At 36.9% G+C, this 11201-nt stretch overlaps 1 long non-coding RNA gene across 2 annotated transcripts; it reads left to right on the forward strand.

Annotated features, from left to right (window-relative positions):
* Positions 1-364: 364 nt before the first annotated feature.
* Positions 365-10671, forward strand: LOC135302982 (uncharacterized). Of its 2 annotated transcripts, none has more exons than XR_010364523.1 (4): positions 365-570; positions 7993-8137; positions 8224-8269; positions 8485-10671. It is a non-coding gene; the product is annotated as an uncharacterized LOC135302982 (long non-coding RNA). The 2 variants fall into 2 exon arrangements; XR_010364522.1 differs by having other exon boundaries at positions 8648-10671.
* The last annotated feature ends 530 nt before the right edge of the window (positions 10672-11201 follow it).

An 11201-nucleotide genomic window follows, 5' to 3' on the forward strand; every position in this document is an offset into this window, starting at 1 on the left:
ATAAATATCTTGATAGGACATGTTCTAAAAAACAGAAGTTTCTTTTTCTACCCTCTCAAAAACTACTGCTGAAACTTTTTGACTCTGATAAGCATACAAGTCTAAAACTGTACAGCTATTTTGACGTCTAACCTTACATTTAGTTTTGTAAAATATTTTAAAAATATTTCCTGTAGGCACACGGTTTGTGGTGTTTGGGAGTGGGGCTGGGGCTGAGCCTCATCCCCAGTGGGCACAGCTGTGAGCAGCACTGACAGCAATGAGCCCGGGAGTGCCCAGGGGCACTGACCAACCACCAAAGGGAGCAGTGGGCACACAGGTGCAATGTGTGAACATGAGGGGTGTGAAAGGTTGGGCTGAAGAACAGGAAGGGCAGATGCTTGCAGCCTTCTGAAGTGAGGTGATATTACTCTGTATGGGCAGATGCCTTCTGATGTGGTGTGCTCTTGCTCTGTGTGGGTTAAAGCTTTCTGATATAGTGTGGGGACACTCTGTGTATGATGGCCCTCTCAACTGTAGCATATGCTGTGACAATTTCCATAATGAGGAAATTTTTATTACTTATAGAAGGTATGCTTATACTTTTAATCTATTTCCCTCTGTTTGAACCTGTGCATCTAGGTACTTTATTATAAAATTATGATTCTTGAAGTATGCTCTTGCTTTAGGCTGTGCTCTCATGGTATGATTTAGACTTAAATTCAGTGTCAGGTCTAATGATGAATTTTTCAATGCCTTTACATGGTAGCATTTTTCCTCTTTTTTGCCTTCACTCTCCCCCTTAGATTTGTGTTTACCTTCTGCTATTTCACTTTATGTGTGTGGTACCTGTACAACCTCTACATTTTGGATTCAGCTTTCTGTTGAATGTATTTTTAATTTCCCTGCTGTTCTTTGTCATGTCCAAGACCTTTACTTTTGATTACTCCTATGACTTTTCTTCTTTTTTGTAAGATGTTAGAAACAGTTCCCATGGGTCATTAATCCCACTTTGTTGCTGCTCTGGAGAGTAGTGGGGGTTTTTACATGCTCTTTCAGTGAATGATTTGCAGGAGGGAGGGCATACATAGGCAAGTAACTAAATTCATATTGCTGATTAGGCTGTTTCCCAGTGGAAGGAAAAAAGAATAGAAGTGAAGAAAAGGAGAAGTGTGCTAATAATTCAAATAGTTCAGCATTACTTTCCTGTATTTCTTGTTTCCTCTTTACCATCTATAAATTCCTTTTTTCCCTTTTTTTGGATTCACAATCCCCCTTCCTCCACCCCCAAAAGCAACAAACCACCTGAGACAAAAAAATCCCACAAATCCTAGTACTTCTAATTATTATTTATATAAAATCATTATCTTTCTTTCTGGAAGTCAGCTTAAGTTGTGAAAAATCCTTTCTTGAGCTTCACCAGAAGAAATAGCAAATATGCTTTGTTTACCTGCACACTTCCTGAATAAAAAGAGGTAAATATTTTATTTTCCAGGGCAGTTTTTTATGCCTTAATAAAATGGTGCCATAGTGAATAGAGTAGCAGAATCACATAGTGGTTGTTACTATATTTATGCACCTTCCTGAAACTGCTTTATACAAGGCCCACAACAAGAGTTGTAGTATTATAACACTCATACAAGAACTTTTGATGATTTTCAGATGCACTGCTTGCCCAAGAGTCATTACTTGCCTTTCTAATCTAATTGTAAGCAAAGTAAACACAATGGTGAACATTGTTGAAACCTTCAAAGCAGAAAAAAAAAAAACTTTCAGCTGAATCTTTAAAATAATTTTGCTGTTAATGAAATGGGTTATTCCAAATGAAGCATTAGTTTATTTTAACAAAAAAAAATATAGAACCAAAAGGCTATTTTTGACCCTTCTCTGTATTTAAAGCCTTAAAATAATATTTCTGTTTTTCCACTAGAATTTTCATTGTATATATGGCATCTCCTGGCAAGTTGGAATGAAACTCCAAGACACTAGGAAAGAGTCAAACCTTCTTAGTGTCTGTATCCCAGCTCCTAATGCCTGAGTAAACATGCCATTGTCCACACAGGGTCCCTGGTGAGAAACCCAGCTCTAGGAGAGAGTCCTTCCCACTGCAAGGTTTTGTGGTGAAATTTATGAGGCTGTCACTCTGTCAGTTGAAAGGGTTTCCGTTTTTGGCCTAACACTGTGAGTTTAATATCTAAAGTTTTGGAAAGGAAGTGATTTGTTTCATTTTGCTTAGGCCTTTATGTAGCTGAATTATATTTCAGCAATCTCCAGTATCCATAGCTACAGTAGTTTCCCGCTGACACAGCGGCACTTCCTGGTAAAGTTTCCCCTATAACTCAGCCAGCAAGCTTGTCTGAACTCCAGCTTCTGTTTCTCCAGTTAAAGCTAATTACACTTATATGGCACTGGGCTTTCCACTTCCTTCTTTTCTTGGGGTGCACAATTGCCAAGAAGATCTATGTTTGCCAGGGGAAAAAAAATCCTGAATGTTGGTGCCAATTAACAAAACAAATATGTTGCAACTTAATGAGTACCCAGCAGATCAAACCTGATCTTGCTCAACAGAAAGGTGATGTAGGAGTAAATAAATGGCAGTGCTTAGCCGCTGGCAGAAGGGGAGGGCATTTTGTTTTACCAGGGAATGCGTTTCTGCTTTGCTCTACTTAGTAGGACCATGCACTTTCTCCCCTTCAGACCCTGCCCACAGTGCCTAATTAATTCACATCAATTTTGAAAGAATACATGATTAGCTGTCCTAGGGCTAAGCAGTAGCATATTGAGTCACACACTAGAAGGCCTAGTTTGGGCACTGGCTCAGGATGGCAGGATCCATGCCAACATAAGAAGCTAAATTGGTTGCAGGGCAGGGGGTGGGGGGCTTGCCAACTAACTGCCTCGCCTCATGGCACCATCTGCCAATTTGTAGACTGATGTTGGCATCAGATCTGAAAGAGCCACTTATCCACTTGCACAGCTATAGGCCACAAGAGTGAAAGGAGAAACGTTTGAAAATAAAAAGGAAGTTGACTAAAAAGCGCATCTCGTCTAGCATAATGCCTGTCAGGTTACTGTCTACAGTACTTTATCATCAGATATGGATATTTTTAAAGAAATTAATAAACTAATCCATAATTAGCATATCTTCATACCTAAGATTACAAACAAGATTATTGCTCCCAGATGTAGTTACCTGCTTCATGCATATAATGGCACATGCAAAACTAAAACCCCTCAAATCTTACTGTGAATTAGCTTCCAAAGCCAAAAATTCATTCTTTGCTGGTGTAGTCTACTTTGGGCCTTCAAAAGTAGAAAGGCATTCTTAAAAGAATGTAAATTAATTTCAAACTTACTTCAGGGATAATCTGGATAAGAACCAAGCATTTCATGAAAGATATGTTCTTTAAAATTATTCCTTGTCTTAGGGTTTACTTCAATTCAACATTATGTCAATGGGATCTTAGCAGCTTGCACCTGGTCAGGAATTCTTCATCCTTTTCAATCTCACAAGGAAAGTGAACCAAAGCTTCTCTTTATAGCCCCTGTGAAACTATATCAGCAAAAGAGGGGAATGACTGGAGTGAAAAGAGTGTGTGGAGGAATCTAAAGTAATGTAAAATCAGAGAAAACTTTCTTTTCTTTCAATATCCTACTGTAGAAGCTCAAGAGAAGTCCTGCTTGTCGTTGGCCTTCTATGGAATGTGTGACAGTTAGTTGCATAAATATGCATAAAGTGGTTTTTATTTCCCAAAATAAAGACTATGAAAATCTATCTAAAAGATTAGAATGTATTCCATCTCCTTCTACTGTCCTAAAAAAATCCTATTGTTTTATACAATTGCATTTTTTAGTTTTGATTACTGAAATGTCCTGGTTGCACTCTTGGCCAGACACGGTTGGATAAGATCCATTACTGCCCTGAAGTGTGCACATGCAGACCTGATTAACATTTAGGATCCCACCAAGAAAAAGGAAACCTTCCTTCATATGGAGGCACTGCAAGAGTTCTGCACCACTCCATGAGGGGAGGCTGTACAGCTCATACTTCTAGTTGACACCTTACCCATAAATTGGCCCCCAGAGGCCTTTGGTAACTGTCTTAAATTAGAGCAGCCTAGAGCAAAGTGCCTGAGGCTGCTTCCATTTCCAACCTGACTGATCCAGCACTAGAAAAGTCCTGGGACTACAGGAAAACAAACTCACCTTTGTACAATCTCCATCCTGCAGTGAGTGCTCAAATAAGCACTTGAAACTCAGTGAAGGGTTTCGGAAACTAGATAATAAAACAGAATTCTAGAGCACTCTTTTTGCCCTTTCTGTTCCTTTTAATGAGTTGTATATATGATAATGTAAACCAAAATAACAAAAATATCAAAATACCTTGACCTTGATGTGCTGCCATCTGCTATCCCACAGTTCATTTGTGGGTTTTGTGTGCATTCTACTATGTGCACACTTCACGTATATTATTTGTTAATTTGGGGTTTTTTGTTGTTTTATGCTATACTTTACTTGGACTTGTTTCCTAAGCTGGTTCGAACTTGTAGGCATGTGTACTGTCCCAGGAGAATAACAGTTTCTTTCTAAGGTATTATGTTAAACCTATTAAATTATTTTCAAAAGGCATTCAAAATGGTGGGAAAAGGAATGTAGCCTCTTTAATAATAAATGATAAGTATCAATACTTAATGGAGTAAAACATGCATCATGTCTACATTGCTGCTTACAAGAAAATGGATGATGTTAATCTGCACTGTTACCTAGAGAGTAGTCAAAGTGGTGAAAAGTACAAAGTTAAATATTGGTGAAATATGGTGAAATATTTCAACTCAAATCTGTTATGTACCAGAGTGAGTTTTTGCTTAATAGAAATTTATTTTCAGACTTATCAAGAAATTTGGAGGAGCCAAACAAACATCTGAATTTGGGTGAAACTGACTATCACTGAGATGACAGGACCAAAGCAAGATATATGCCATTTTTTTAGAAGACATAAGAAACTTATTGAGGTGAAAATTCTTACAATTAAGAGAGAGAACTAATGCAATTATGTTGTCAAATAGTGTTCAGCAGGAAAATCTCATTGACAAGAATTGTCTTAATGATCAAACCAAATAAAACTAAAATTAGCAGAATAAATGCAAAGTCAGAGAGAAACAGAAATGTGGAAGCAAACAGGTTATGGTGTAATGAAGGTGTGTATGTGACCCAAGAAGAAAGTTAGTATAAGCAGTGACAAAGCACTCTTCACACAGCTCCTCTGTGCTTTACCAACTGCAGCACATATGGTCCTCTAGCAGAGGGTCTCAGAACAGCGGGTTAGTTTACATACCATATGTATGCAATTGGTAGGCACAACGGGGTTGCGTTAAGGTTATTGCATCTGCCCTAGTTCGGAATTCCCTTGTATTTTTAGGTTTATGTCGGACAGTAATGTTATTTTAACAGCTTTTGTGTTAAATTTCACATGTTTTTTAAAACAACATTATAGCTTCCTTTATTTTCTTTTTATTAATTTTGACTTTGTAATAGGGACTCTGGAGACTTAAAATTGAAACGCGTTGTAGAATGATGGCTTTTGGAAGTTCCAAACTTCCAGAAATGAATGTCAGCTAAACCTTCTGCTGTCTCACTGCTGCCTATTTGAGTACATAGTATTATTCATTCTAATATTTTGAGAGTGAGTGTGATCTGTGGATTATTTATAGAAGAATTCTTGGAAATATTTTTTTGTTCTGAATCTCTATCAAAAATTGTATGTGGGAGTTCAGTAATATGAAAACAAGCAGTTTTGACTGGACAGTGTGGTTACCAATTATATCTATTTTGTATATAGTCAAACCCTTGCAATCATGTTGGATATTATTTCATCCTTACAGTCAAGTTGGATATTTTACAATATCATCAAAAATTCAACTTATACCAGTAATTTCAACAGGTGTCTAATATATCAATGGCAAATATGTGGTGCTTAGGAAAAAATGTTTAAAAGCTATGGATGACATTAACATGTATTTTAGCAAAACCTTCATAACATTATGAAGTAATTCTGCACTATTTTTGCTGCTTTGTAATCAGAATTCCTGTGAAGAAAATGGAACAGTCTGGAAAGAAGGGGTTAATTCTCTCCAATGTACACACGAGATTTCTGCTAATAGTATATTTGTTGCTTCATTTAACTTTGTTTTTGTCCATAGTATGTTTTCTACAACCACACACAGGAGACAAAGAGTGCTCTAATATTCAGATTGCAAGGTGAAATATACTTCTTGTATCCATTACTGGAACAGTTTAAGCATTGGTTTACCTCTAACTTCCTAGTGCCAGGATTAATAATGTCTGGCAAATGCTTTAATATGGTGAAAGCAACAAGAGATGGCAAACCCTTTCACATAACACATTTCAAGCATACCTTAAACTCTTTTGTAAGTGCCTTTTATGGTAGACAAACAATGCAAAATTATTACCCTTGTACTGAAAAGCTGTGGTTACTTCACTTTTCTTCCAAAGACAATGAACTCCTGTAAAAGTTAATGGAGGTCAGTAGTGTATTTTTTTTAAAGGATAAGTAGGATATAATTGGAAATTCCATAGCTCATGTGTTCTACAGGCTAGGAAGTTACTGAAGCTGGGAAATACAGTGCAGGTAAGAAATACCTTCGGGGACATACAACAGCATATGTGAATTTAAGGAGCACTAGGGCTTTGCTGCTAATCAGGTCATCTGTTCTTCAGAGACTGCAATCTCTGCAAAGGAGCTTTTCCTACATGGCATAGTTTGTCAGATTCAAAACTGGAGGAAATTATGTAGGACTTTGATTATTTAAATTATAGCTACAATTAGAGTATATGTAAGGACCACCAACAGACCTAGATATTTTAGATTAACTCAGAAATTATAGAAAATTATATTAAAGGGTAATGGCAATTATCTAGGGTCTAAGCTTTAATCTCCTGTGAAGTCTGTCAACAAAAGCCAACTCATGCATGGCCTGAGAAAGCATTCCTGAATATGGGAAGAAAATGTTGCTAAAGTCCATGAGGAGAGTTTTGTAAGTTTGAATGGAGATACCTTTAATGTGGAGAAGCAAAACAAAATCCCCAAACCTTGACAACCTTAGAGATCAAATATTTATGCAGTAGTTCTGTAAAGAGTTGAGTCCTCCAAAGTTTAAACATACATCTAAGAGGCAACAATTTCTGCATCTGATTTTATTGAGCAGAAGCAGCTCCTACAGTTAACCAGTAAGAAAGTAATTTAAGCTTGTCAAAGACTATGCACAGTTGAGCTCTCTGGAGCAAATGAAGATTCTCATAGTAAAGCACTAATAAGGAATAAGGGAGGATGATGATGATGATGATTATTATTATTAACATCATTCTAGTAGTAAAATGAAATTTTTTTAAACTTGTAAAATTGTGCTGACTCTACCAAATGCTGCAATATTGGCAAGTACTCTCCCTGTACAGAATAATCCCTTAGTGGCTTGTGAAAGCTGACCTTGTTGATTACTCCACTTGAGTTACTGTAAAAGAATGGAGATGTTCAATGTGTTTAGGTGAAAAAATAGAAAAATTGGTGCTGTGGAACTTTGAATCAAGTCCTGGATCCCCTTGGAATTGATATAGTATGGTCCTTGCCGTGGATGTCTCTTATTCATATTACATGCATGAGGACGTTAATAGCTCCTGGATTTCTCCCAAGGAAATCCCAAGCTGGACTATCATGCAGTATGTACAAATTGTGTTTTACACATTGTAGATGCATATTATTTATGTATATTTTACAATTAGACTGAATTATCTGGAATACATTTGAACTCAGCAGGTCTTTCTTTTTCAGAAGCCTTTCCTGATGCAACAATTTATTACGTCAGGATAAGCTAAGCTAATTTATACTAAGAAATGTATATAGCAGCCCACTTAATTTTTTTTTTCAAATCAGTTATTTTCCAAAAGTTTGGTTGCATCTAATGCATTTGTTCCATGTTTTTTAACTGAATTTTGCAGGTAGGATTCATTCAGAATCAGTTTGCCAAAGAGGCAGAAGCCTTAGGAAGATACAGTGTATAAGGAAATACTGAGAGAATTTTACAGAAAAGAATAAATGCCCTATAGTTACCTTAAACAGCTCATACCTGCAGCTGTACGCATGGTAAGGGTAAAACAGGTGTTGGCTTGGTGGTGCAGAGTGCATTTTTATAGCCATTACAGATCTGACTGGTCATAATGCTTTTGCAGGTGTAGAAATCCCAATCAACCACAGGGATATCTGCTGACTTCTCAGGTATGTGTTATTGAAGAAAGAAAATAATTAATTTCTGGAATTATTCAGCAATCATTTTATGCCTCCCAGACTGATTGTTGAAAATTTTGTTTTGAAAAATGGCAAATTTAAACTCTCAGCTGCTGTTTGAGCTGGAGGAATTACTTTTCCAGCATTTAAATTTCTTCTTTGGGATGTTTTTTTCCCTTGTTTTAAATTTTTGTCTTACGTTCCAGCATGCATTTAGCCCTTGGCAGATTGAAAGGTGTCTCTGTCAGGAAATATCATCTGAGGGAACACAAGCTACTACACTGCACAAAAAAAAAAAAAGGTGTGGTGTAGGAGGAGAGAAAACATCAGAAGCATTGCAAAAATACCTTTTTGTTTTGTGTTCCACAGCTTTGAAACTTTTCAACAGCTTTGAACCATTAAAAAGTGTAACTTGCTGACAACTTTTTACATGGAATGTCAGCTTTGTGTGATTTGAAACAGCTGAGATAACTCCCAAATGAGAGGATTATAATACTGAAGGGAACATAAGTATGTATTGAACCAGCAGCACCTCTCTGTTAATGACTGGTGTAGATCAATTGATGGAATAGCCAGCCTTTTATCTGTACTCTTCTTAAGAGTTTCTTTCTACTGGAGCTTCTTTTACTAAACTAAATAAAAAATGTTTCCTTGGAACTGTTATCAAATTTATTTTGACCCATATGCTACTGCAAAACCATTAAACCAATACATGTTTTTTAAACAAATATAGAGAAAATGATAGAATAGTAGAGATGTGAGCTGAGAATGGTTTTTAAAGTTTGCCATGAGGTGTCAGCAGCTCTTTAATTTTCAGTAGCCTTTTCTGACATAAGGATCTCACAGCAATTTACAGAGCTACTTGCTCAAACTCAGTGTTGGAATATTTTGTCAACAGTGTTGGAATATTTTCCTCAAATAAAGATTTATATTTTAGAGGTCCTTAAATATTTCCATGTGGCTAACAGAGATGAATTTGTCTGTTTGTTATAAATACAGATATACCTACAAATGAGTTAGTAAATAAATGCAAAACAAATTTGTAATGTTTTTCTTCTAATTAGCTCAGTTAATTTACCTGCTGTTCATTATGTTTACTACCTTCATTAAGTTAAGAAGTTCACAATTTCCTTTCTGTAAAAAATTTAAATATTAAGAAATTCAGTACTATTATACATCAAGGATGTCTTGCAGCTAGCATGTGTTATAAACTTTAGAAACTACTATGAATTTTCAAGTTAGCATGTTAAATTTCATTGCAAATACTGTATCTTCAGGTTTCCCCAGGTGGCAATGTGTATTAAGAAATGAATGTCTATGTCTGGAAATGCTGTTCTTGCCACTTTTATTGTTGGAAGTTATTTAGCTGTTGAATGTAATACCAGTGTTGGGTTTAGGAATGCCTTCAGAGGGAAAGTAGAACTGGAGGAAAACCATGACAACTGTGTTTCTTAGTATAGTGGGCTCCAGGTAAAACTAAAACCAGGCTTAAGAGATTAAATCAAAGCCAATATTCAGATAAGCTATCCTATTGTTATCCTATATAACCTATTGTTATATTCTGTCTGTATCTCGAATACATTGAAAGGTAAGCAGACTCAGAAAACTGGTCTTGAAAAGCTGTATCCTAAAATGAATACTTGCTGGAAAATGGAATACATTCCTGCACCAAACCCCTGGAAAATTGTAAGAATTGACCTTAAGTACTATTGTTTTGCTTTCAGATGCTAGGACTTATCCTTCCTTCTGATCCTGAAAGTGCCTCTTACATTTTGTAATAAACCAGTATTAATCATACAGTAGTGCAGTATTCCGCTGATACAGTATTCCACTGATCTAGCAAAAAAAACCAATCCATTATGATCTACAAACCTGAACTCTGACATTCAAAGCAACCTTCAGTGTAGGAGGACTGACAGGTCATAGCACTCTGTCTGTGCTCAAACCTGAAGATTTCACCACAAAGGTTTCAGAGAAACCAGAGTTTAGCCTGATGTGAGTGCTTCTTTCCCCTTAATGGTGGGTCATCACACCTGATCACCACATTTTTATTCTGAATGATATTTCATGAGAGTCAAGACATGCAATGTGGGCAGAAAAACTGCAGTATGTTTAATCATGTTTCTTTCTCTTGAGCACATGAGACAAAGGAAGGTGTGAGGAGGATATGGCCTGAGCTGGCTAGTCTGTATTACTATCTAGCATGTGTGGAAAGTGGTTTAAGATCAATAGGTCACACTTCACTTTGAAGTTCAGATACTTCCACGTCTTTTTGAAAACATGATCCTGAAATGTGCTGAGCACCCTGGCTGAAGGCCAGGAAAGCACATAAACACATGCTTAACTCTAATCATAGGACTAGGCCCCTTGTGTTAAAGTTGACATGTGCTGAAGTGCTGGTCTGGACTAGCGCCAGAAGGTTCAGCATCCTTCAGGACTGATTCCTCAGCCAATAAACTAGGGCTGCAGCTTAACAGTAAGCCTAGGATTCTGTTTACATTTCCTGCTTGCATTTTAAAAATAAACCAGTGGTTGTTATACACATAAGAGTCCTTGCTCCTTTGAGAAAATTGGCATAGATGGAGGGACAAAAGTTCATTTTAATAGTTGCAAGCAATGAACAGGATGTTCACTTCATTTGGCTGTGTGCAAATCACCTCTTTTCCAAACAATCTCTTAATGACCTGCTAGCCCAAAGCTTTTAAATGTCCAACAGAAATCTCAAGCTGGCTTTTGCAATGGTCTCAGGTGTCAGAGCACTGTTCCTGAACTTCCATAGCAGAACTTAAGAACACTCCCACTACTAAGTAGGCAGTTTTGTCATTTGAAAATGGCCAAGTTTTCTTCTAATTGTTTCTGGCAGATGCAGCAGGTAAGACCTAACACTGAGACTTAGAAAACAATGGAGTTTCTAATGGGCTGA

This window comes from Passer domesticus, chromosome 6 (genome assembly GCF_036417665.1).
Source record: "Passer domesticus isolate bPasDom1 chromosome 6, bPasDom1.hap1, whole genome shotgun sequence".
NCBI classification, from domain to species: domain Eukaryota; kingdom Metazoa; phylum Chordata; class Aves; order Passeriformes; family Passeridae; genus Passer; species Passer domesticus.